Consider the following 26,530-nt stretch of genomic DNA (forward strand, 5'->3'; position numbering starts at 1 on the left):
CTGTCCAGTTCTCACACAGCATCATCTCATCTAACTACTCCCCTCTGAAACTTGCGCTTCCCAGTCGTCCCTTTAAACTATTGCGCTCCCTCGTCATTATCATCCACTCTAATCTACCTGCATCCCCTCTACAGATATCCTTGTCACTAACTAACCTTAACGTTACCTAATGTCATCTTCGCTAGATCCCTACACACAATATCCTAACCCACCCGGGCTAGTTTTCACTGCCATACACCCCATAAACTATAGCGCATTTGCCCCATTCATGGGAAGGGTGGCAGGGATGCCACCCTTACCCACCGTCATACGGCGCGAGTGGGACCTTGTGGGACCACCTCGTATGTGAGTCGTTGCCCGCCTGCCGGACCCCGTGCGTCGCCCCTTGCGGGGTCAGCGCGGGGCCGAACCGGCCGGGCCCCCACAGTACATTACCCCCAAGGGGCTCCCGTGCCTCCCCTGTCCCTCTAAAAACTACCCCTGTTGGTGTCGATGCATGGGTCACACTTCCGCAACCCGCTACCCATTCCATCCCACCACAACCTTGCTCACTCACACCTCGCACCTCTCCCATCACCGGACCCTCTCGCTCGCACCCTCGTTCCATACCCTCCGGACCAGCCATACACCTCACTCTTGGCCTCTCACGAACATCCGGGTCTATCTCGACCCCCAAGCTTATTAAATCACCTGGCGCATCATACGCACGACCATATTGGTCACCACTTACACCGGGTCCTCTTTCTCTTCGCTTCTCCTCCATCACCTGCGAATCCCTCATCCGGTTAATGAGCACATCATCACGATCCGAACACAGACTTTGGACCAATTCTTTTACTTCCTCCTTTATCTCTTTCTTATCCTCTCTCCGTCGCTTCTTAATTTCGCTCACCCCTTCTTCCACTTCTTCTAATTTCTGCTTCACCTCCTTCATCTCCTCGTGCGCCCCCTTAAGTTCTTCCTCTAACTCCACCTTATTTTTTTCTATATGCTCCCGCACCTCCCGCTCTTTAACCTCCATCACCTCTACCACCTTGTTCATTTTCCTCGTCAGGTCCTCATGTACCGTCTGACACTCTTTTTTAATTACCCCTACGTCCTTTTTCATCTCCTTCTGTGTCGATTTTAAACCCTCTATTACCGCTGTGTTCTTCTTTACCTGGTCCCCCAACTCCTTTTGTCCCACTGTCAGTTGTTCTACTCCCAGCGTCAACTCCTCTATACCACCTTGCAATTTTACAGTCCCCTTTCTCACCTCCTTCTCCATGCGCTCCTTACAGTGCCTCACCTCCTCGCGCACTCCTCCGACCTCCTCACTCACACCTCTTCTGATCTCCTCTCCCATCACTTGCATCTCCTGCCCAGATGCCACCCTCATCTGCTCCATTTCCTCCCTGTGAGCATCCAATTTAGTTTCTACCCCCATTCTGACCCCCTCTATCTGCTGCCCCATTTTTTTAACTTCCCTTTCCGCTTGGTCCCTCATGTCCCTCAATTTGCCTTCCATACTGTTTTCTAACCCCTCTAACCCCTTTTTCATCCCTTCCATTTGATTCTCTTGAGTGGCCATTCTGTTTTCTACCCCCGTTAACCCCTCCTGTATTTCCCCTAATCCTAATCTATTGTCTAATCCCTCAAATTTGTTTCCTAATCCCTCTATTCTACTCCCTAACCCTCCGATCTGGGCCCCCATGTCCTCCCTCAATTTCTCGCTATTGGACCCCATCCTTTGTTCTAACCGTTGGCTATTGGCCCCCATGTCCTCCCTCAATTTCACGCTATTGGACCCCATCCTTTGTTCTAACCGTTCGCTATTCTGGGCCATAAGGGCCTTCATTTGTATTAAAAAAAGGTTCAAATCTACCAGCGGCGCTGCTACGGTCGCGGGCGCGGTCGCCGTAGCCATCTGCGAGGCGCCATTTTGCGCGCCCATAACCTCGTGCGCGAGGTCGCCATTTTGCGAACCTGCCGCCCTCACTGCTTCGCTCTCCTCATGTCCCTCAATTTGGTCCTGGATCGACCCTGCCTCACTCTCCTCTACCGGAACCCAGCCGTCTTGATCTGCCATAGCACGACTTTCAAAATTCGGGTTTTTTGTAAAACAAAACAATTTCCAACTGCTTGTAATTTTGAGCGCGTTAAGCGCGCTTCGGGCCTCGTATCTCACTCCTCGACACCAATTGTTACGGATCGCGGATTAGATGTTATTTACCGAGCGGTGGTATTGCCGCGACCTAACAGTTCCCCCGATTCTTCCCCAACTCACCCGATTCCACCCGAACGTTGGCCAAATCGCGCTACGCTAAATCAATGATTGGAAAGGACACAACGACTGGGATAAATGAAACGACGCCAGGGGTACAGTTCTCAAGACCACCGGAGGAGGATATAATTACAGTGGAGGAGAAAAGGGGTAGATTACAAGGTAGTGAGGTAAAGACACAGAAGAGATAGGCACTTAGATACAATCTTATCTTATCCCAGACAGACCACAGACAAACGGAACAAGGCTGACTTACACAGGGATTGATGGCAGGGAAGGACAGGTAGTTCGATAGCACAAGGTGCACCTTGGCTCGGGGGCAGGATCAAGCACGGTCCAAGAGATGCAGGGAGGCCTCACAGCGCTCGGAAGGGACGTCTCTCTTGCTTCAAGCTCAGCGCGCATCTGACGTCACCTCCCTCTTCCTGCGCATGCTCAGCGGGGAGTGACACGCCCTCGGCTGGTTGGCTCCGCCCCAGATGGGACCGGTCCGCCGCTTCCATTGGGTGCGGGGGTTACCGGGCTCCGCCCTTGACGAGGAGCTGACAGGGAGCCCCTATTTGGTAACCCCGTCGAGCACATGTTCGATGGCGGCTCGCTGGGAAGGCCTCATGCCCTCCCAACACCCCCTACCAACCAAGCCGGAGTGAGGACGCGCACTCCCTGTGCACGCCGCCGCCGTTGCTGTTGTTGTTGTTGTTGTTGTTGCTGAACCGTGAGGAAGAGCTGCGGGGAGGTATTGGGAGGTCCGAAACTTCCTAACGGTGCCATCCAATCACATTCTGGTGCAACGAAGGGTCAGAATTAATGGAAACGAGTCCTTAACTGACATAGACTAAGAATAACTAGCAAGATGTCCTATAGTTGTCTTACATGAGATACGGTGAACCTGGGCACGACATTTAATGGGGGAAATAGGGGGAGGTCGGGTCTACAGAGTGTTGTTTACAGAAAATGGGACTAGGGAATGGGGGATTGGGGATAGTTGGGAAGTATTGAGGAAATAGGGGAATTTTTACAAGCGGATATGGATGGATGCAAATCCCATATCCGCAACAATACGTTAAGACCAACCTCGTTATCTTCAACGAAAATCGTCATCAAAGACCAGAACCAATGAGATTCGAGCATTTGAAAAAATATTTTTTTACAAGCTTATTACGCGTTTCGGACGGTGAAAACGGCGTCAAATATTCTCACATTGACGAAGAATTATTTTTTAGAAATCTCGCAGCCGTATGGGATAGTTTTTCACGGCCAGAAATACGGTATAAGCGGTTTACATATTTAGTTTAGAAATACGGATAGTTTTTCACGGCCGGAAATATCCGAAGTTGAGACGGATTTCTTCACCGAATTAATCACTGCGGCGACGGGAATCACTGCGACGTCTGCGACGCCGGGAACGAGGTTGGTGCAAAACAACCGAATCACGCGTAAGCATATGCTGCTTGAAATAGTTCTCATCATATGCTCAAATTTCCTAAGCTAAATCGTCATTGCTTTGGGCACTGTGAAACATATCAAGTCACTCGCTTACTGCACAGCGAAAAAGTACGAGCACTTGAACAACGTGCTTTTCGACTCGATTCTGCAAAACGCCATGTCACTCGGTCAAAGCCAAAACGAGGAACAATGTTTCGCCTCCATTCTTCATCGCCACACCGACCTATCAGATGTGGCATGAAGGACGACGTTTATGCTTAACCACGACATAAACATGATTCGACAAGAGTCCGTGGTAACTTGAGAGAGGTTTTTACGTTGCACCAAGTAAAGCCATCGGATGTGACACCATTGTCTTCTTTTTGGGAATATGCTGCAGTAGATGTCCCTGGTGATGGGTCATGTTTTTTTGAGGACTGTCTGCTCTTCTCTTTTACCAAGTCTTACCAGGTACGGTACCTACTACACCTACCTACTACCAACTACCTAACTACCTACTACCAACTACCTACCTACCTACTACCAACTACCTAACCTACTGATGCCATGGTGATGGGTAAAATAGTGGCAAGAGGTATGCAGGTATTGGGGAGGACTGTCTGCTGTTCTCTTTTACCAAGTCTTACCAGGTACGGTACCTACTGCATCTACCTACTACCAACTACCTACCTACCTACTACCAACTACCTACCTACCTACTACCAACTACCTAACCTACTGATGCCATGGTGATGGGTAAAATAGTGGCAAGAGGTTTTGGCTTCGCCGGCTCATTGCGGCTTTGCAGTCGGTACTAGTATTACCCATGCAATGACGATGTCTTCCACGGTGACCTCGTTAGGGGGGACGCAAACCACGCCATGTTTCCGCGTCAAGCCCTCAAAGGCAGCGTAGCGGGAAAGTGCCGACATTACGACGATCGGAAAACCCCTCGGCCTAAGCCGAGATGGATTTGGGGAGGGTGGACAGCTTTCTGTACAAGAAGGGAATAAGCGCTACTCGGCATACACCAGCAGGAGCGAAACTATCGCGAGGAAACACACCTCTCAATGAGGAAAAGGGCGAGAAATCACGACAACCCGTCAGAGTGTCGATGGACTCACCCATTGATCTCACGGAAAGGTGTGGGCTCTCTCTCTCTCTCTCTCTCTCTCTCTCTCTGTCTGTCTCTGTATCTCAGGGGAAGAAACGAAAGTGGGAAAAATAAAAATAGAGATAGTGTAGCGGCTACCGCTGGGTTTTCACAATCGCCTTGCACCTATCAAGGACGCGGAGCGATCACCATGCCGGGCTCGGCCAGGACGCCCGGGCAGGCTCGCCCTCAACTTGCCAGGCCGCAGCCAGGACGCTGGGCCACGCCCCCTCTCGCCTTTCCTGGGCAAACGCTCCGGGATAATATATATATATATATTACTGCCCCATAAACGGGCTTTTCAGAGTGCCTGAGTGTTTGGTTTGATTAAAGCAACTCGGATGAATTCCAGCTTTTTGTCGCGTCCATTCTTCCGATCGACGTGGGAGCCCCAGCTCCTTCATTGGTGACCTACCGACATGGACACGGCAGTCGCCCTTAAACTGCCTACCTTCTGGGAGGCTCACGCGGCGGTTTGGTTCACACAGGCGGATTCCCTGTTCGCCCTGCGAGGCATCACGGCCGACGACACCCGCTTCCACCATGTGGTAGCAGCGCTCGGTTCGGCCACCGCGGCCCACGCCCTGAGCCTCCTCGAGAGCCCGCCAGCCGCTGACAAATACGGCGCGATTAAGAAGCTTCTCCTCGACGCTTTCGCCCTCCCATCGGCGGAACGCGCACGGCGCCTGCTCGACCTGCCCGAGCTCGGCGACACGCGCCCTTCCGAGCGAATGGACTACATGCTTTCACTGCTCGGCGAGCACTCTCCGGCATTCCTGTTCCGGGAGCTGTTCCTCCGTCAGCTGCCTAACCTGGTACGCCTCGCCCTGGCAAGCACGACGATCACAGATCCCCGGGCCCTTGCCAGAGAAGCCGACAAGATCTCCGCCGCAGGTCAGCGCATCGCAGCGGCGACATGGGACCCACCGCCGTCCGACGCAACACCCATGGCGCCCGAGCACCCGGCACGGTCGACGACCGAACTGCCGACGCAATTGGCGGCCGCTACACCGAGCCGACCACCTCCAGCACGACGACCGGGGCCTCCACCTGACCAAGCGTGGTGTTACTATCATGCCAGGTTCGGACAGAAGGCCCGGACATGCCGACCCCCGTGCACCTTCGGCAGGCCGGGAAACGGCCGGGCCGGTGTTCATTACAAGCCATGAGCACCGGCCACACGGGCAACTTACTGTTCATCACGGATAAAGCGTCCGGACGGCACTTCCTGTGCGACACCGGCGCCCAACTGAGCGTCATACCCGCCTCTGACCAGGACAGGCAATCCGCGGTTTGCGGCCCCTCCTTGGTTGCGGCCAACGGATCGACCATCCGCACCTTCGGCCCGCGCAACCTCACTCTCTGCTTCGGCGGCCAACGCTTTGCTTGGACGTTTGTAACCGCAAACGTGCCCATGGCTCTGCTAGGCGCCGACTTCCTCTGCGCACACGGACTGCTGGTGGACGTCCAACGCCGTCGTTTAATCAACGCCGAAACCTTCAGCTCCCTGGTATGCACATTGAGCAGCTCCGCGCCGACCGAGCTGGCATGCGCCGTCCCGGCGGCGAACGAGTTTGCTCGCCTGCTCATGGAGTTCCCGGCCCTCACGCGGCCGACGTTTTCGGCCGTCGCAGTACGGCATGGGATCGAGCACCACATACCAACCACGGGCCCGCCGGTCTACGCCAGGGCCCGCCGCCTCGACCCAGCCAAGCTCGCTGTGGCGAAGGCCGAATTCGACGCGTTGGAGCACCTCGGCATCGTGCGGCGCTCCGATAGCGCGTGGGCCTCGCCACTGCACATCGTGCCAAAGCCGGGGGGTGGATGGCGCCCGTGTGGCGACTACCGCCGTCTCAATGACGTTACCACCCCCGACAGGTACCCGATCCCGCATATCCAAGACTTCTCCGCCCATCTGGCGGGACTGGTCATTTTTTCGAAAATTGATCTCATACGGGGATATCACCAGGTACCTGTCAGGGCGGCCGACGTCCCTAAAATGGCAGTCATCACGCCGTTCGGCTTTTTCGAATTCTTGCGGATGCCGTTTGGTCTCAAGAACGCGGCTCAGGCATTCCAGCGCTTGATGGACGGCGTGCTGCGTGACCTGCCGTTCCTTTTCGTTTACCTGGACGACATCCTCGTCGCCAGCACGTCCCGGGCCGAGCACCTCCTCCACCTCCGAACACTGTTCGGGCGCCTCAGCGAGCACGGCCTCATCGTCAACCCGGCCAAATGCCACTTCGGCATGACGGCCGTTGATTTTTTGGGCCAGCACATCACCAAGAACGGGGCCGTGCCGCTGCCAACCAAGGTCGAGGCCATCACCACGTTCCCGCATCCCCGCACCATAAAGGCCCTGCAGGAATTCCTGGGAATGGTGAATTTTTATCACCGCTTCGTGCCCCGCGCTGCTCAACTCATGCGGCCCCTCTACGAAGCCCTCCGGGGCAAGCCGGCCAAGCACGACATCGCCTGGTCCGCAGCAATGGATGCGGCCTTCCAAAGCTCAAAGCGGGCCCTCGCCGACGCAACACTGCTCGCTCACCCGGTGCTCAACGCTCCCATCGCCCTCACCATGGATGCCTCCGACTACGCGGTGGGCGCCATACATGAGCAATGGGTGAATGGGGTTTGGCAGCCACTCGCTTTTTTCAGCCGGCAGCTCCGGCCGAACGAGCTCAAATACAGCACGTTTGACCGGGAGCTCCTCGGTCTACACCTGGCCGTTCGCCATTTCCGCCACCTCCTGGAGGGCCGACCTTTCACGGCGTTCGTCGACCACAAGCCGTTGGTTTACGCCATGGCCAAGGTCACGGAGCCGTGGTCGGCCCGCCAACAGCGCCACCTCTCCGCCGTGTCGGAGTTTACCACGGACATCCGGCACGTCGCCGGCAAAAACAACGCCGTGGCCGACTGTCTTTCCCGGGCCAGCGCGAACGCGGTCCACCTGGGCGTGGACTTTGCGCTTATGGCAGCGGACCAAACCACCGACACCACGGTGCAAGCCCTCCGGGCGGCGGACATGGGCCTCCGCCTGGCCGACATCCCCTTCGCGGACACTGTCCTGCTCTGCGACGACTCCCAAGGCCAGCCTCGCCCCATCGTGCCCGTCACCTGGCAACGCCACATCTTCCCCTCCCTCCACGGCCTTTCCCACCCGGGCCGGAAAGCTTCCCAGAAGCTGGTGTCGGCGCGATTCGTCTGGCACGGCCTTCGTCGGGACGTCCGCGATTGGACCAGCACCTGCACGGCCTGCCAACGGGCCAAGGTCCACCGACACACCCAGGCCCCGCTGGCACCTTTCACCGTGCCCGAACGACATTTCGACCACGTCAACGTGGATCTGGTGGGCCCCCTACCCCCGTCACGGGGGTTCACACACCTGCTCACCATGGTGGACAGGACCACCAGGTGGCCGGAGGCCATTCCCCTCGTCTCCACCACCACCGCCGACGTGGCGCAGGCTTTCATCGCCACCTGGGTCGCCCGCTTCGGCGCACCGGCGGACATCTCGTCAGACCGCGGACCACAGTTCACCTCCGAGCTGTGGGGCGCGGTCGCCCGCAACCTGGGGGTCAAGCTCCACCGTACTACGGCCTACCACCCCCAAGCAAATGGGTTGTGCGAGCGATTCCACCGCTCCATGAAGGCCGCGCTCATGGCCGGCCTTCAAGACGGCAGTTGGGCCGACCGGCTGCCGTGGGTCCTTTTGGGCCTCCGCACGGCCCCCAAGGAGGACCTCCAGGCATCCACCGCCGAGCTTGTCTATGGCCAGGCGCTACGCGTCCCGGGCGAATTCGTGCCCGACGCTACCAGTCCCTAGTCCGCAGCTCACCAGCGCTCGGACCTCCAGGAGGCCGCCCGACGGTTTGCCCCCGTGCCAACATCCCACCACGGTGACCCCCAGTCCTACGTCCCCCCAGCACTTCGCACAGCGGAGTATGTTTTTGTGCGTCACGACGCACATCGGGGGCCACTCCGGCCGCCGTACGACGGGCCCTTCCGGGTGCTGCGACGGGACGACAAGTCGTTCGTCATCGACATCGGCGGCAGGTCGGACCGGATTGCGGTGGACCGCCTCAAGCCGGCACACGTGGACGTCGACCACCCACCACGGGTGGCCCTTCCGCTGCGGCGAGGCCGCCCCCCGTCCACGGTGCCCCCCACTCGACCGCCCACCACCACACCGGACCCCCTCCCACGACCCGCCAGGGGTCGCTTCGGCCGGGTCATCAGGACCCCCCTCAAATTGACCCTGCCGGTGCAAGTCGATTCTGGGGGGACGTGTGTAGCGGCTACCGCTGGGTTTTCACAATCGCCTTGCACCTATCAAGGACGCGGAGCGATCACCATGCCGGACTCGGCCAGGACGCCCGGGCAGGCTCGCCCTCAACTTGCCAGGCCGCAGCCAGGACGCTGGGCCACGCCCCCTCTCGCCTTTCCTGGGCAAACGCTCCGGGATAATATGTATATATATTGCTGCCCGATAAACGGGCTTTTCAGAGTGCCTGAGTGTTTGGTTTGATTAAAGCAACTCGGATGAATTCCAGCTTTTTGTCGCGTCCATTCTTCCGATCGACGTGGGAGCCCCAGCTCCTTCAATAGCAACACAAGTGAGGAATGCAATGGAGGTGGGGAGGGGTGAGGGGAACGAGTAGGGTGAGCTGGGGACGGTCGCAGGAAGGGAAGACCGAGCGGAGGGAACGGGCGTGGAACTGGGAGGTGGGGAGAGGAAAAATGGGAAGGGAGGACGAGGGTTGTGGTACCGGGTTTGATGAAAATGGAGTGGTGGGGAGGAGACAGAGAATACACAATGTGAATAAACAAAAATGGAAAGGAAAGGTGAGAACAACGACCAAAAAGGGGGGGGGGGGGGGGTAGAAAGATCGAAAGTCGGAGCAGCTCGCACCTCACGACACATGCACAGCCGCCATCCTGCCCACACAACTGGCCAGAAGGGGGAGAGAGGGAGAGAGAGAGGGTGAGAGGGAGAGAGAGGGTGAGAGGGAGAGAGAGGGTGAGAGGGAGAGAGAGAGGGTAAGAGAGAGAGAGGGGGGGGAGAGAAAGACAGAGAGAGGGGGGGGGAGAGAAAGAGAGAGAGAGGGAGGGAGAGGGAGAGAGGGAGGAAGAGAAGGAGAGGGTGAGAGGGAGAGAGAGGGTGAGAGGGAGAGAGAGAGAGGGTAAGAGAGAGAGAGGGGGGGAGAGAAAAAGAGAGAGAGGGGGGGGAGAGAAAAAGGGGGGGGAGAGAGAGGGAGGGAGAGAGAGAGAGGGAGGAAGAGAAGGAGAGAGAGGTAGGGAGAGAAAGAGAGACACAGAGAGAGGGAGACACAGAGAGAGAGAGAGAGAGAGAGAGAGAGAGAGACAGACAGACAGACAGACACAGACAGACAGACAGACAGAGAGAGAGGGAGACAGAGAGAGGGAGACACAGAGAGAGAGACAGACACAGACAGACAGACAGAGAGAGAGGGAGACAGACAGAGAGAGAGAGCAGGAGAGGAGAGTGAGGGAGGGAGAGAGAGAGGGACAGAGAGAGGTCCTTTTATTATAAGATTATAAATGTGTGTGTATGTGCAATTCACAAACCAAAATTCCAAACAAAACAGGAGAGTATATGAAAGCAAGGAAACAACGAGTAGAAAAATTAATCAGTTCATTTTTACAAAACCATAAAATGAAGCAATACTACGGAAATATACTGTAGAAAGACTTGATTATTTAAGAAAAACATAATACCACCTCATTTTGGCGATGGATGTCCATGTGTCCACACCCATCAGCATGTCCATGTGTATTTTGAGTCCATAATACCCGTACCTTTTTGTACCTTTGTACCTTTGTACCTTTTTGATGACCTTTTTGTACGACTTTCCTCATTATTAAGCCGATTGTCCTCTTGGACCGAATTCCTGTCGTATTTGAAATTTCTTCCACAGTCTTCCACCCGACACCGGAGTTTGGGCGTAGGTACCATACTTTGTTCATGCCTGCATCAATGAAGCGTTGGCACAAATCACGGCTCTTGAATACATCAGGGAAGGGAGGATTGAAAAACAGAGGTTCAACTTCCAACATCCCTGGAGAGTATGTGTCCTCTTTGCGACTCACTGCAAGACCTTTCTCGGCATTGAGAAGGTTCTGGACGAATATAGGGAGCGTTGGTGTATCCACATCCTTGTGGTGGGTCAGGAATACTTCTAGACCATAGTCGAGTCTGCCCACCTGTTGAAAAATATGACAGGCCAATGGGTAGTTTGGCAGGTGCTCAACGTACAGAAGGTGCTGAATGGAGCACAAGCGAAAGGCCATGAGGCGGGATTTCACGTGAACATGGCTTTGGCCTCCTTCAGATGAAGTATGGCACATTACATTTGGCAAAAGCCAATGATGGCCTCCCCAAATAAAGTCCACAAGTTTGGCCTGGATCATTCTCAGCAACACTTCTGGTGGTTGTAAGCAAATAAATCGATGCCATGAAGTTGCAGCAACCAAGTTTTTGGCAACTAAGACACGGCCCTAAAATGAAAGGTGAGGTAGGATATATACATATATATATATAGATATATATATACACATACACACAGTGCATTCAGAAAGTATTCAGACCCCTTCACTTTTTCACATTTTGTTATGTTGCAGCCTTATGCTGAAATCGTTTAAATTCATTTTTTCCCTCATCAATCTGCACTCACTACCCCATAATGACAAAGAGAAAACAGGATTTTAGAAAGTTTTGCAAATTTATTAAAAAGAAACAACTGAAATATCACATTGACATAAGTATTCATACCCTTTGCTATGACACTTGAAATTTAGCTCAGGTGCCTCCCATTTCTCTTGATCATCTTTGAGATGTTTCCACACCTTGATTGGAGTCCACCTGTGGTAAATTCAATTTATTGGACATGATTTGGAAATGCACACACCTGTCTATGTAAGGTCTCACAGCTGACAATGCATATCAGAGCAAAAACCAAGCCATGAGGTCGAAGGAAATGCCTGCAGAACTCAGAGACAGGATTGTGTCGAGGCACAGATCTGGGGAAGCCTACAAAAAAATCTCTGCTGCATTAAAGGTTCCCAAGAGCCCAGTGGCCTCCATAATTCCTAAATGGAAGAAGTTTGGAACAACCAGGACTCTTCCTAGAGCTGGCCGCTCGGCCAAACTGAGCAATCGGGGGAGAAGGGTCTTGGTAAGAGGTGACTAAGAACCCGATGGTCACTCTGGCTGAGCTCCAGAGATAGTGTGGAGATGGGAGAAACTTCCAGAAGGACAACCATCACTGCAACACTCCACCCATCTGGGCTTTATGGCAGAGTGGCCAGACGGAAGCCTCTCCTCAGTGAAAGACACATGAAAGTCCACAAAATCTTGTTTCTCACTGTGAGAGTCCTTTCGGTGCTTTTTTGCAAACTCCAAGGGGGCTTTCATGTGTGTCGTTTCAGAGAAGAGCAAATACCTATTTTGGGGGGAGGGGATGCAACATACCCTCGCCCCCGTAGACCGCCTTAGACCCCGATTTTTTAAATGCGGGCAACAAACGTTGGTACATCATGGGTGATGAAGGTTGTGGTCAAATTTCGTCGAAGTTGTGTGTGTAGTTTCAGAGAAGAAAGCAAATATCTATTTTGAGGGGGTGGGGGTGTCAAACCTGGACCCACTTTGACCCCCCATAGACTTCGATTTTCTTTGTGCCATGAACAAACTTCGGTACATCACGGGTGGTGAAGGTTGTGGTCAAGTTTCATCGAAAGTGTTTGTAGTTTCAGAGGAAAAAGCAAATTCCTATTTGGAGAGGGGGGGGGGGTCAAACCTGGATCCACTTTGACCCCCCGGTAGACCCCCTTTGACCCTAATTTTTTTAATGCAGTGAACAAACTTTAGTCACAACACAACAAATATAATTTGTGCCAAGTTTTGTCACAATCCCTTCAGTGGGTTGGGAGAAGAAGTTTCGAGTGTTTACGGACGGGCGACACACCATCGCATAAGCTCCCCTGAACCTCGCTCCAGGTGAGCTAAAAACAACCATCTTCAAAACCACATTGGTACCTCCACCACCGAAGGTGCCATTTTAAAAATCTTTGGTGTGACTCAAACCGGATGGGTGTTTTTTAGGAGACACCATCTCCTTACTGGATGGCCATTGGCTCCATACAGGAGCTCATCCACCCTTTGTCAAGTGTTGTTTTAATCATGGCAGGTGTCAGTCACCCTCCCCATGAGCAAAGCCAGTGAGAAGTGTTGGTTTAAGTCGCAGACAACCCGACCTTGTGGCAGGCAGCATTAGGTTAGTTACATGTTACCAGTGGCAGTCCCAAAAGACTGACCTGGCTAACAAATATACATATATGTACAGGTAATAAACAATCCTAAAATTCGCTTTTACCGCCAATTTTTCAAGCTAAAACTAAATTAAAAAATTAAAAAGTGACAGCAAGTGACTGTTGCGCCATCCCTCTCTTTGGCTGACTGTGTTTCCCCTCAACATTTTCGGTTTGCACTGGTCACAAGCTTCCTGGATTTGTGTTTGCTTACTGGGTTTTAGAGTACAAGCAGAGTTCATGAGGGGGTTGCTTGGACCCACCACTCGACTTCTGTCCCTGAAGCCAACAAGCCACTGATAACTCTGCGGCCCAACAGGTTGCGAAGCAATCACCGACACTGGTTGGGTCAACTAGTTCTACCAGGGTCCTCGTGCCCAGCGTTGTGTTACCTTCCTTGGTGAGATAGTTATCTCAACTGGGGAACCGCACTCTTGATGGCCTACCTTATGGGTTTTGGAGTACAAGCAGAGTTCATGAGGGGGTTGCTTGAACCTGCCACTCGACTTCTGTCCCTGAAGCCAACAAGCCACAGATAACTCTGTGGCCCGAAAGGTTGCGAAGCAATCGCAGACACTGGTTGGGTCAACTAGTTCTACCAGGGTCCTCGTACCCAGTGATGTGTTACCTTCCTTGGTGAGATAGTTATCTCAACTGGGGAACCGCACTGTTGATGGGCCACCCTGTATCTAATTATTAAGTATGGCAGACTGATACTGTGGGTGGGAGGGCGGCTATCTCATGGAGCTAATCAATGGGGCACAACTTCCTGGATATTTATTAAATACGCTATATTTAACCAATGATGGAAAAGACAACCGAGCAGGTTTGAAGCAGTTTACTGAATATAAAGCAAGTATATGCAAGCAGATATTCACAAGGCAAATATTTACAGGCAGGCAAAGACACACAAGAACAGCAATTATCCCATAAGCACATAAATATCCCCTTAAACATCCTTATTTTATATAGGGGCAGACAGGCGCGCCACACTCACACTGGGAAAAGTAGAGAGGAAGAAAGAGAAAGAGAAAAAAAAATCATGGGTTTGCGTCGACCCCTCACTCTGTGCAAGCAGATTAGCATGCGTCGGTACAAAGTGAAGGGTAGGGAAGGGAAGGAAAGAGGGGGGGTGAGGAGGGGGAATGCGGTGCATATGTCGGTGCTATGTTGGGAGAGTCACGTGTGTGTGTGTGAATGGAGCCGTTGCACCCGAAGATTGTGTACTGCCCTCTGCCCTCGAAATCCTTTGATCAGCCTTGTCAGCACAACTCGTCCAGGCACAACTCGTCCAGGTAGCTCGTGGTTCAGCAGACAAACAGCAGCCAGTTACAGGTTCCTTGGCATGTCAGACAAGCCAATTTGGCAGACAGCTCGTCCTGGACAAGGCACGTCTTCGTCGTTGCAGTGCAGTTCAGACTCTCCCATGTCACGTCTTCATTGGACCTCCTTTGCCACAGTGCAATGTCGCGTTCTTACCTTGACGTTCTGTACCGTGGGTGGAGTTCCTGGTTAACAGAGTTTGAGAGGTTTGAGAGGTCCGAGAGGGAAAGGGTGAAGGATTGGGATGGAGGGGAGGGCTGGATGGAAAGTGGGAAATCTCCAGAAGGTGGGGGAATCGCAATGGAGATGGAACATGCTAACTCCACAACGCATTTTTCCCCATCCTTGTTTTGAGGGGATGGGACGTGACTAACCACATTTACTAAGGAAATATCTAACAAAGGGTTCCGGCTCCGGATCTTCACCAAAATCTAATCATTTTGTACTTGTCACATACCCAACCTCTCCGCCAAATTTCTTCTGAATCTGTCCACAACTTTTTGAGATTTCCTGTTCAAAAAAACAGACAAACAGACAGACAGAGATGAAAAGATAACCTCCATCCACATGCGGTAATTCGGGGTACGGAGGCAGTTTTGGGTACGGAGGCAGTTTTGGGTATGGAGACAGTTTGTGGTACGGAGACAGTTTGTGGTATGGAGACAGTTTGTGGTATGGAGACAGTTTGTGGTATGGAGACAGTTTGTGGCATGGAGACAGTTACTTGTATGGAGACAGTTACTTGTATGGAGACAGTTTGTATGTCCACGACATCAGGTAACAAAGGTCACATCACAATGATTTCCTTCTACCAATAAGTTTTGTCTGAAGTAAGGTTGCTTTTAAGATTATTTGCTATTCAAAATAACTTCAGTGGGATGCCTTTCTTAGATATTTCATTTTTCGCAAACTATATTGAGTTAAAATCATATTTGTGAAATCTATCATTTGAATACAGGTAACTTTGACAAAATGTTTAGTGGGGGTATCAGTTTCCCAGGTTATCGGTTTAAATTATGTTCTACAGTGTCTAAGTCCAATCATGTTGGTCGTCTTTGTGCTCGATGTACATCTCTATCTCCGAAGATCGTCACCATGTGGAATAACCAGCACTCAGTTGCCCAGAGCAGCCATCGAAGAGGTTATTATTGTTTGTTCTCTTGTGTTCTCGGCTCATTGTGCTTTACTGCATCGTGCTTTTTCGAAGATCCTAGCTTTTCTGCGAGGCAATTGGAATTGGACGGAAATCAATTGGTCGGAGTGAATTATTAAGTCAGGTTCGAGTCGTCCTCCGAATGTGATGTTCTTGCCATTGCTGGGATGGAGGGCACCTTGAGGTTGCGCTAACAGTGAGCTCATTTTCACAGTAGGCCCTGCGGTGACCGCACGAACCCTGGGAGTTCTCATGTTCTATTGGAAGGCACAGTCGGAAAAGCAAAAGCACCTGCTGAGAAATCCATTTCATTTGATTACTCGCTAACAGTTTGTTATTGGACAAATAACTTTTCCCCAAGCAAACACATCATTAAATATTCCACTTGATGGATATCAAAGAAACGTGAAATTGCCGCACAACACTTCTTCTTCGAGTGAAAGTGTGTGTTGCACACAATTGTATGATTCTCACGGTTCAAGAACGGGAGAAGCAAAGTCAGAAGTAACAATTGGTGTTGAAACACAGCTTGCCATAGGGGAAGTTTAATTACCCTGGCTCGATTCAATTAGGGATCCTTTTTTCTTTCCATGGATGTATAATAGGTACATATGCGCTCACACGACTTTTGCCTTCTCTGGGTTAATGAAACAGATGGCGGAAAATGCAACTCTAATTCCCCTTAGACTACAGACAACCATTTTCCCCCAAAGATTCTTATTGAGATTACAAAAAGGACTCCAAATGATGGGATATTGAAATGATTCCCGATAAGACCGATGGATTGGAGGCGTTTGATTGTCTTGCTGAACCAAACTGGTGTCCGTGGCCTTCAAATCTAATGCTGTGTGATCCACCTGAGTTCAGTTGAACATCCACATTGGCACACTTGCTTCTCATCTGCCTTCTGATCCCTTCCTCTCCTTTCCTCTCCTTTCCTCTTGTCTTAAGTGAATCTGCTTCTTAAAAAAAAAAAGTGAATCTGCTTTAAGTCAATCAATTTCCGTTGACCTTGGAATGCTCAACATCTTGACCTACCTCGGTGTAAGACTCAAAGATACAAGAATTAAACAATTCCTTTTTTGACTGAAAAATCTGCTATCTGCCAAGATCTCACTATCTGCCATGATCTTTCCTGGGAAAACCACATTGCCAAGCGGGCCTCCAAAGGCAGTCGCCGACTGGGCATCCTCCGTCGTGTGAAGTCCTTTCTTGGCACACCTGAGCTCCTCACCACATACTGTACAAGGCTTTCATCCGCAGCTCAATGGAATACTGTTGTCCCCTCTGGGCTGGTGCTCCTGGCTCACACCTAGCTCGGCTTCACGCTGTTGAAACCAAAGCTTTCAGAATCATTGGAATCTCCCGCGATGAAGCCAACTCCAAGGGCCTCTCACTCACTCACCGCAGGCAGGTTGGTGGTCTTTCTGTTTTCTACCGACTCATATCCGGCCTTGCTCCCCCAGCTCGATCTGTGTTCTGTCCCCCAAATATTCCTACAGGTCGCACAAGATCTGCCTGCAACCCTCTTCTGGTTAAATTGCCAAAATCTAGGCTCTCTGCTCACCTTCAGTCCTTCATTCCTCTTTTCTCCTACCTCTGGAACAAACTCCCTCACTCTCTTCAATCCCACTCGTCCCTCCAGGTCTTTAAAACAGCTGTTCACCACCATTTCTTATCTCCCCCCATCCAAAACCTTGATCTCTTCTACCCCCATTAAATCACCCCAGATCCACTTTTTTTTGAAATACCGACTTCTTTCCTGGAAGTGAGAGCAGTGTCCATGTGTTTTATACCTCTCCCAGCATCCCCCCCTCCCCACCACCCCCCCGCCCCCCACCACCGCCTTCCCATGCCTCTTCCTCCCAATCCGTCTCCCTTCCACAAATCTTCCAATGTCCCTGTTCTCTGCTGTTATACTCCTGTGCTTCCCTCTCTCTCCCCATCTTGTCTGATGTGCATCATCTTGTGCATCTTGTCTTCATCTTGTCTCCCGTTCCCTTTGTTGTATGTGTTGTATGTGTATCTGTTTTTTTTTTTTGTGATTGATGTTAGCTCTTACAAGAGACTCGATCTTGGATACAATATATATATATACATACATACACAGTCACGTGAAAAAGTAAGTACACCCCATGTTAAGTTTTGACTTTTTCAACATATTTCAACATACAGCTATTTGATCTTCATTTCAACAATATTGATAGATAAAGGTGATATAATACAAGAAATATCATGAAACATTTACATTTTGTAGTCCATTGTATAATTTAAATAAACATAAATGCAAATTTCGCATGTGGAAAAAGTAAGTACACCCCTACATTTATCACTACTTCAAATACCTAAAATTAGAATCAGGTGCACCATCTCAGGTGCAAATGATTAGAACATCGTTAGGGGTGATCTTGGAGGAACCTGTCTTATTTAAACCTCAGACATTTAGTTTGGTTTGCTCTTTGTTGTTGAAGTGTGCGGCGTCACCATGCCTAGCTCAAAGGAGCTCTCTGAGGCCTTCAGAAAGAAGGTTATAGATGCCTACGAGTCTGGGAAGGGATTTAAAAAGATCTCCAAACAATTTGAAATCAATCATTCAACTGTCCGGAAGATCAAACAACTGCCAACTTGTTCAGGCCAGGCCGCCCCAGCAAGTTCAGCCTGAGAGCAGACCGCGAGATGCTGAAAGAAGTCTCAAAGAACCCCAGAATGTTACCACGGGACCTACAGGTAGCTCTTGCCACTGTTGATGTCAAAGTGCACGAGTTTACCATCAGAAAGAGGCTGCACAAATTTGATCTACATGGGAGGTGTGCGAGGAGGAAACCTATGCTGTCCAGAAAGAACATCAGGGCAAGACTAAAGTTTGCCAATGCACACCTCGGCAAAGACCAGCACTTCTGGAACAATGTGCTCTGGACAGATGAGTCAAATGTAGAGCTATTTGGCCACAGTACCAGAAGACATGTTTGGCAAAAACCAAAGACAGCATTTGACCACAAGAACCTGATACCAACTGTAAAGCATGGTGGTGGAAATATTATGGTTTGGGGCAGCTTTGCTGCATCAGGGCCTGGGCAGCTCACCATCATAGAATCCACTATGAATTCTTTATTGTACCAGAGGGTGCTTGAGGATAATGTGAGGCCATCTGTCGGAAAGTTGAAGCTCAATCGAAGGTGGACCTTGCAACATGACAATGACCCGAAACATACCAGTAAATCCACCAAGGAATGGCTGAAAAGAAAGAAATGGAGGGTTCTGGAATGGCCAAGTCAAAGCCCGGATCTAAATCGCATCGAGATGTTGTGGGGGGATTTGAAACGAGCTGTGCACGCAAGAAACCCCTCAAACATCGCACAGCTGAAAGAATTCTGCATGGAGGAGTGGGCAAAAATTTCTCCCAGTCGATGTCAGAGACTGGTAGACAGTTATAAGAAATGCCTACTTGAGGTTGTTTCTGCCAAAGGGGGCAATACCACCGATTCGAGCCAAGGGTGTACTTACTTTTTCCACATCCGAAATTTGCATTTATGTTTATTTAAATTATATAATGGACTACAAAATGTAAATGTTTCATGATATTTGTTATATTATATCACCTTTATCTATCAATATTGTTGAAATGAAGATCAAATAGCTGTATGTTGAAATATGTTGAAAAAGCCAAAACTTTACATGGGGTGTATTTACTTTTTCGCGTGACTGTATATATATATATATATATATATATATATATATATATATGTATATATATATATATGTATATATATATATATATATATATATATGTATATATATATATATATGTATATATATATATATATATATATATATATATATATATATATATATATATATATATATATATGTATATATATATATATATATATATATATATATATATATATATATATATATATATATATATATATATATATATATATATACATACATACATATATACATACAAAATATATACATATATATACATACATATATATATATTGTAACGAATTTGAGAAGTGTAACGGTTTTGAGAAGTGTAACAATTTTGGAGAAAGTGTAACGAATGTGAAAAGTATGGTTTTGTTGTGTGTAACACCCTCGTAATGTAAATAATGGTCGCAGCCGTCCTCCTAGTTAATTCCATGAAACTTACACACAGGCCACGATATATCTTTTTAAATAGTTTATTTCCTTATTCTATGTAGGCTAAATATGTGTTTCCCACTAGATTGACTCTGCATTGCATCAAACGAAATAAAGCGTAGGCCCCTCCGATGATCCATGACAGCTCAAGTGCCAGGGATTCCCCCACTTGAGCTTTGACAGCAACCGTTTATTGCAGTACTGAACTGCTGTGCAACGTGACGGCGCCTTACCTGCAGCTGCTGACCGGTTTTTGCCATTTGCGGCCATTACGAACAAGGGGAGTGGCTAGAGAAGACGGGTCGCCCCCTCGTCATAGGGGGGAGGAGTAAGTCGGCCCCGCTCATCCAACCCAGAACAAGGGGTTTGGCTAAGAGAGGGCAGAGTGGGAACCCCCGAGAAAGTGCGCGAAGGTTCGGTGAGAAACCAATATAAGCCGCCGCGGGACGCACTCCACCCTCTTGCTCTGACCCCGTCCTCTTGCTCTGACCCCGTCCTCTTGCTCTGACCCCGTCCTCTTGCTCTGACCCCGTCCTCTTGCTCTGACCCCGTCCTCTTGCTCTGACCCCGTCCTCTTGCTCTGACCCCGTCCTCTTGCTCTGACCCCGTCCTCTTGCTCTGACCCCGTCCTCTTGCTCTGACCCTGTTCTCTTGCTCTGACCCCGTTCTCTTGCTCTGACCCCGTCCTCTTGCTCTGAGCCCGTCCTCTTGCTCTGAGCCCGTCCTCTTGCTCTGAGCCCGTCCTCTTGCTCTGAGCCCGTCCTCTTGCTCTGAGCCCGTCCTCTTGCTCTGAGCCCGTCCTCTTGCTCTGACCCCGTCCTCTTGCTCTGACCCCGTTCTCTTGCTCTGACCCCGTCCTCTTGCTTGCTGTCGCTCGTTGTTGCTGGGGAGAAGGAAGACGCCTGAACGAGCAGGTGTGTGCGAGCCATCGTGCGACCAGGTGCGCTGCAGCTAAGGGGGCAGCTAAGGGGCCGCAGGCCACAAAAAGGACGCGCCAGGCAGCAATCCACGCTGGACCCTCCATTGCCTCCCAAAACAACCATCCATCCTCAAGCCATACCTGCCTGCAATATCCCCCGTGTAAGTGTGAACGTCGTCTGTCCTAATCGTTGTCCTGGGGTTAAGTAAATTGACTAGTATAAGCTAACGATTCACTGTGTGACTGCTTCTTCCATCCATTGCTTGTAAATAACTTTGATCGCTCCTTCTTTTTGCTTGTGTGTATAATAAATCCTGTTATTCCTCCGTACTCTGTCTTCTTCTCTCTTCCTTCTCTTTCGGTCGCTTTCGAGGTTTCCAAATTGAATATCTGTGGTGCGATCTGGTCAACGTTGGGGGAGTCGGGCCAATCGGGGATCCTGTAACGGTCGCGGTTGACCATCCGCTCGGCCCATAATAACATCTTAACCGCGTCCGTAACAATATATATATATATATATATATATATATATAGATATATATACATACATACATACATACATACATACATACAAACATACATAAAGTCGTGGCCAAACATATTGGCACCCCTGCACTTTTTTCAAATAATGCACCATTTCTTCCAGAAAATTGTTGAAATTAAAAAATATTTTGGTATCCACAAATGTATTTCTTTGGTTTGCAGTGGAACAAAACAAAAAAGCTGAAAATTTTTACAAAATCTTAGCTTATTCCACAAAGAAATAAAATGGCCCAGACAATATTATTGGCACCTTTTCGAAGTTGTCAGAAATAATTCGATTTAAAGCAGGTGATTCTCCTTTACTTTGGACTGGAACTCACCTGTGGCGAGTTGCAGGTGCCTCCAACATAAAAATCACTCATTCAACCAGTTTGAATGGAGAAAAGGAGTCATTCTGCTGTTTTGTGTCACTGTGTGTACCGCGATGAGCATTGACCAAAGAAAGAAAACCATAGAATTGTCTGAGGAGGTCAGACACAAGATTGTAGCAAGGCATGGACGATCTTAAGGCGACAAGTCCATCTCCAGAGACCTTGATGTTCCTGTGTCCACCATACGCAATGTTATCAGGAAGTTTAAGGCCCATGGCACTGTAGCCAACCTCCCTGGACGTGGCCGCAAGAGAAAACTTGATAGAAGATTGTCGCGAAGGATTGTTCGAATGGTGGAGAAAGCACCTCAATCAACTGCCAAACAGATTCAAGCTAACCTTCAGACACAAGGTATGACAGTTTCAACTCGCACCATCCGTCGTGAACTCAATGAAAGGGGGTTCCATGGTAGGAGACCCAGGAGGACCCCACTGCTGAGAAAGTCTGACTGGAGTTTGCTAAAACAAACCTGAACAAGCCAAAATCCTTCTGGGAGAATGTCCTGTGAACAGATGAGGCCAAATTAGAGTTTTTGGTAAAACACATCATCTCTATGTTTACAGAAAAAAATAATTAAGCCTTCAGAGAAAAGAACACCTTCCCCACAGTTAAACATGGAGGAGGTTCAGTGATGTTTTGGGGTTGCTGTGCTGTCTCTGGCACTGGGTACCTTGAATGTGTGCCTGGCATCATGAAATCAGATTACCAAAACATTTTGGAGCGCAATGTTCAAGCCAGTGTCAGAAAGCTGGGTCTCTGTCGAAGGTCATGGGTCTTGCAGCAGGACAATGACCCCAAGCACACTTCAAAAAGCACCCAGGATGGTTCAACACAAAACGCTGGACTGTACTGAAGTGGCAAGCAAAGAGTCCAGATCTAAATCCCATTGAACACTTGTGGGGAGATCTAAAAACAGCAGATGGGAGAAGGCACCATTGAAATCTGGGAGAACTGGAACAGTTTGCACAAGAAGAGTGGGACAATCTGCCAGTAGAGAGGTGGAGGAAACTCATTCATGGCTGTAGGAACCGCTTGACTGCAGTTATTGTGTCCAAAATTTGTGCTAACAAATATTAGGTCTCGGGTGTCAATAATTTTGTCAATGCCATTTCTTTTTGTTTTCTGATTTAAAAGGATATACAGTGGAACCTTGACTTACGAGTTTAATTCGTTCCGTGACCGAGCTCGTAACTCAAATTGCTCGTATCTCAAATCAAATTTCCCCATTGAAATGCATTGAAATGCTATTAATCCGTTCCAGCCCGCCAAAAACCACACCAATTTTTTTTTTAATATACAGTATATATAAAAATATCTCGCGCTTTATATTTCACCTGTATGCAGCATACAAGTTGCCAGGATGGCCTGGACTGGAGGTACGCACACTTGACTCTAAAGTCTAAACCGTCCAGCCTGGGTTTGAATCCCGACCCAGCTATAACCTGTCATGGGTGAATCACAGGCAGGGTGATTCATCAATGTGTGTACCGCTAAACTGGGCGCCCCGTTTGCGTCCCATTAGTTGTTGGATGTTAAGGATCTCACCGTGTTTTCCACAAAGAGAAGGCGAGCTATCGCCGGCATTCTGAACAAGTTGTGGCCTGGCATGCTCTTCTCTGCCGTTATATACGTCCTCCTCGACACCTCGCTCATGTTGTTCGACGATTGCGTGTTTCATAGCCAAGCTCATCATCCTCTTCTTCTTCTCAGCACTGCACTTGCCACTCACTTTCTTAGGCCCCATGGTTAAAACTTAGAAATTTTCCAAAATAACCAAAATGCGAAAACAAAAATGCAGCGCTATACGACAGAGATACTGTACGCGCACGGCAAGATAACCACGTGACCGGAACCCACCTGGCGGCGTAAACTCAAAATAACCGAAATGCGAAAACTAAAATGCAGCGCTATACGACAGAGATACTGTACGTGCACGGCAAGATAACCACGTGACCGGAACCCACCTGGCGGCGTAAACTCAAAATAACCGAAATGCGAAAACTAAAATGCAGCGCTATACGACAGAGATACTGTACGTGCACGGCAAGATAACCACGTGACCGGAACCCACCTGGCGGCGTAAACTCAAAATAACCGAAATGCGAAAACTAAAATGCAGCGCTATACGACAGAGATACTGTACTTGAACGGCAAGATAACCACGTGACCGGGTGGCGAAAGCTCGTAACTCGGATCTCGGCTCGCATCTCAAAGCAATAAACCGCCCGAGCGACGGCTCGTATCTCGAAAAACTCGTAAGTTGGGGCACTCGTAAGTCAAGGTTCCACTGTATTAAGTTTTGAATCAAAAACAAAGGTTCTGTCATATTTATAGTGAAATCAAGTATTGTGGAGACCAAATACTTTTGTCAATTTCAACATATTTTTCGAGAAAATTGTGAGTTATTTGAAAAAAGTGCAAGGGTGTCAATATTTTTGGCCACGTCTGTACATATTGTTATGTGTGTGGGGGTAGGCAATGAAATACCTTAGTCGAGATAGAATTGTATAGATTAGCGTGTCCCGATTGTCGCGAAGAACAAACCTACATGTATCTAAGTTGGGGCCGAATGTCCGTGTAAGCGTTTATGTGTCTTCATACGAGGGGCGAAGTCGTGTTATTTTGATAGGGTCCATAAGGATAAATTCTCAGTGTGTTCTTGCCCTCCCGTGGTCTTCCCTCCATCTTTATTACAAAGTAAACACAATCACAACAACAACCCAATCTCCGACACTATGACCAGACATGCCGATCGGCAGAGGAACCCCGCACAGCCGAACATTCTCAAAGGACCGTGGTTGACAGGCCCCATCCCCGAACATTCTCGATGAGTGTCAAGAATGGCCGTGAGGCTACGCCCTGAAGGACGATTGGTTGGGACGATTCGACGGCACGGGTGATTGGTCAGAAGGATGACTTCAGAGGGAACCATCGAGAACGGATGAGGAAAAAGCAAAAGGACCGCCATCATTATACTCACTTGTATAATGGTACTTGTACAATATATATATATATATATATATATATATATATTGTTGCGGATATGAGGATGGCATTTTTTTTGATTGTGTGTATTGGATTGTGGTAAACTGCTGTGTACCATTGGTTGGATATGGCCCCTCTTGCCTCCAGAGTTGTATAAAGGTAAAAAGGGCGTCTCGGTAATTAGTCCATAAAGCATACCCGTCAGCCAATCATAGAATATCCCTGTTCGATAGCTTATATCTTATTATGTGTTTTAGAGTAAGGCCTTGTCTCCCATTAACTTAAATACTCCATTGCACCGAGTGAAATAAGAGTAGATTCCCTTCATTCCCATTCCCAAAACTTCCATTGCCCCTTTCGTCATTGCCAGGCCTCAATTGCCATCGCAAATTACATCCCCTCCAATTGCCGCCATTGACCACGAGGCAGGGTCGGAGAAGAAAGGCGTGTCTCCACCTCGTCATAGAGGGGAGGAGTGAGCCAGCCCCGAACAACCAACCGAGCACGAGGGGTTTGGCTTGAGAGGGCGGAGAGAGAACGTTTGGGGGAGGTTCGCAAAGGTTGAGGGGCGGGGCCTATATAACCTGCGGCGGGGCGTTCCCCGAAATGAGATGAGCTTTGACGGGATGAGCTACGACAAGAGCGGAGTGTGTGGTTTTTTTGGTCAGAGCTGGGTTGGTCGTCAGTGGTGGTCAGTGTTTGCGTAGAGTGGAGGGGTTGCGTTGAGTTGTCGGTGGTGAGGAAGAGTTGGACTAAGCAAGAGAGAAAGAGTCCTGGAGTTAGTGAGAGAGGGAGAGAGAACCCGTCACGCCAGACCCCCCACCAGCAGCGTTGGCTTGGCTCCACCAAGCAGCTCCGACCCGCTACCCCGCGCACACGACAGGATCGGTGGCATCGGCGGCCGTCGAGGTCCAGCCCGACGTCCCGTGCGGGATCAAACTCCAGCCAGCTCCGTGCCTTCCTCCAGCCACCCACCTCCTGTCATTCCTGCCTGCAATTTCCATCCATTTGCGTACGTGAGTTTGTTTTGTTCGTGCTGTCCTGGGTAGTAACAATAAGTCTGTATAAGCTAAAGATTTCACTGTGTCACCTGCGTCTCATGTCCCTGTAAATAAACGTGACTGCTTTCTTCTTGCTTATATGTGTAAATAATAAACCCAGTTACCCTTCTGTACGTCTTCTTCCTCTTTGCATTCAGTCGCTTTAGAGTTTTCCATATTGAGCAGCTGCGGTGCGATATGGCCAAAATTTGGGGTAAATCGGGTTTTAGTTAGGGGAATAACTGTTCGGTCGCGGAGCCTCTGCTCGGCAAACATACCATCTTTAACCGCGTACCGTAACAATTGGTGTCAGGAGTGGGATACGAGGCCCGAAGCGTGCTTAACGCGCTCAAAATTACAAGCAGCTGGAAATTTGTTTTGTGTTGTAAAGCAAAACCCGAATTTTGAAATCGCGCCATGGCTGGTCAAGGCGATCGGATGCAGGTGGGTGAGCTAGAGGGGTTAGGAGTAACCCAGGATCAGAGGGACGAAGTAGAGGAGAACATTGGCAAAGTGGTTGAAGGGGTATCAGGTGCACAAAATGGCGCGCTCGCGCACGTGGTTGAAGGGTCCCAAAATAGCGGCGCCGCGGAGGGCGAGCCCGCGGTGGCGGCTGGGGACGCTGGGCAAACCGGGTTTGACCTCAGATTATTCTTGACCCAACTGATGGCAAAAATGGATGCTCAGGGTGAGCAAATGGGACAAATGGGGAACCGGATGGAGGCTCAGAGTGAGCAAATGGGGGCAAAAATGGGAGAAATGGGGGAACGGCTAGAAGCTAAATTTGAGGGGTTAGGCAACGGGATAAAAGAGGTAAAGAATGGGTTAACGGGGGTGGAAAATAGAATGGCTGCCCAGGAGAATCAGTTAGAGGGGGT

This window comes from Myxine glutinosa, chromosome 2, assembly GCF_964187855.1.
Source record: "Myxine glutinosa chromosome 2, kmMyxGlut1.1, whole genome shotgun sequence".
NCBI lineage: Eukaryota > Metazoa > Chordata > Myxini > Myxiniformes > Myxinidae > Myxine > Myxine glutinosa.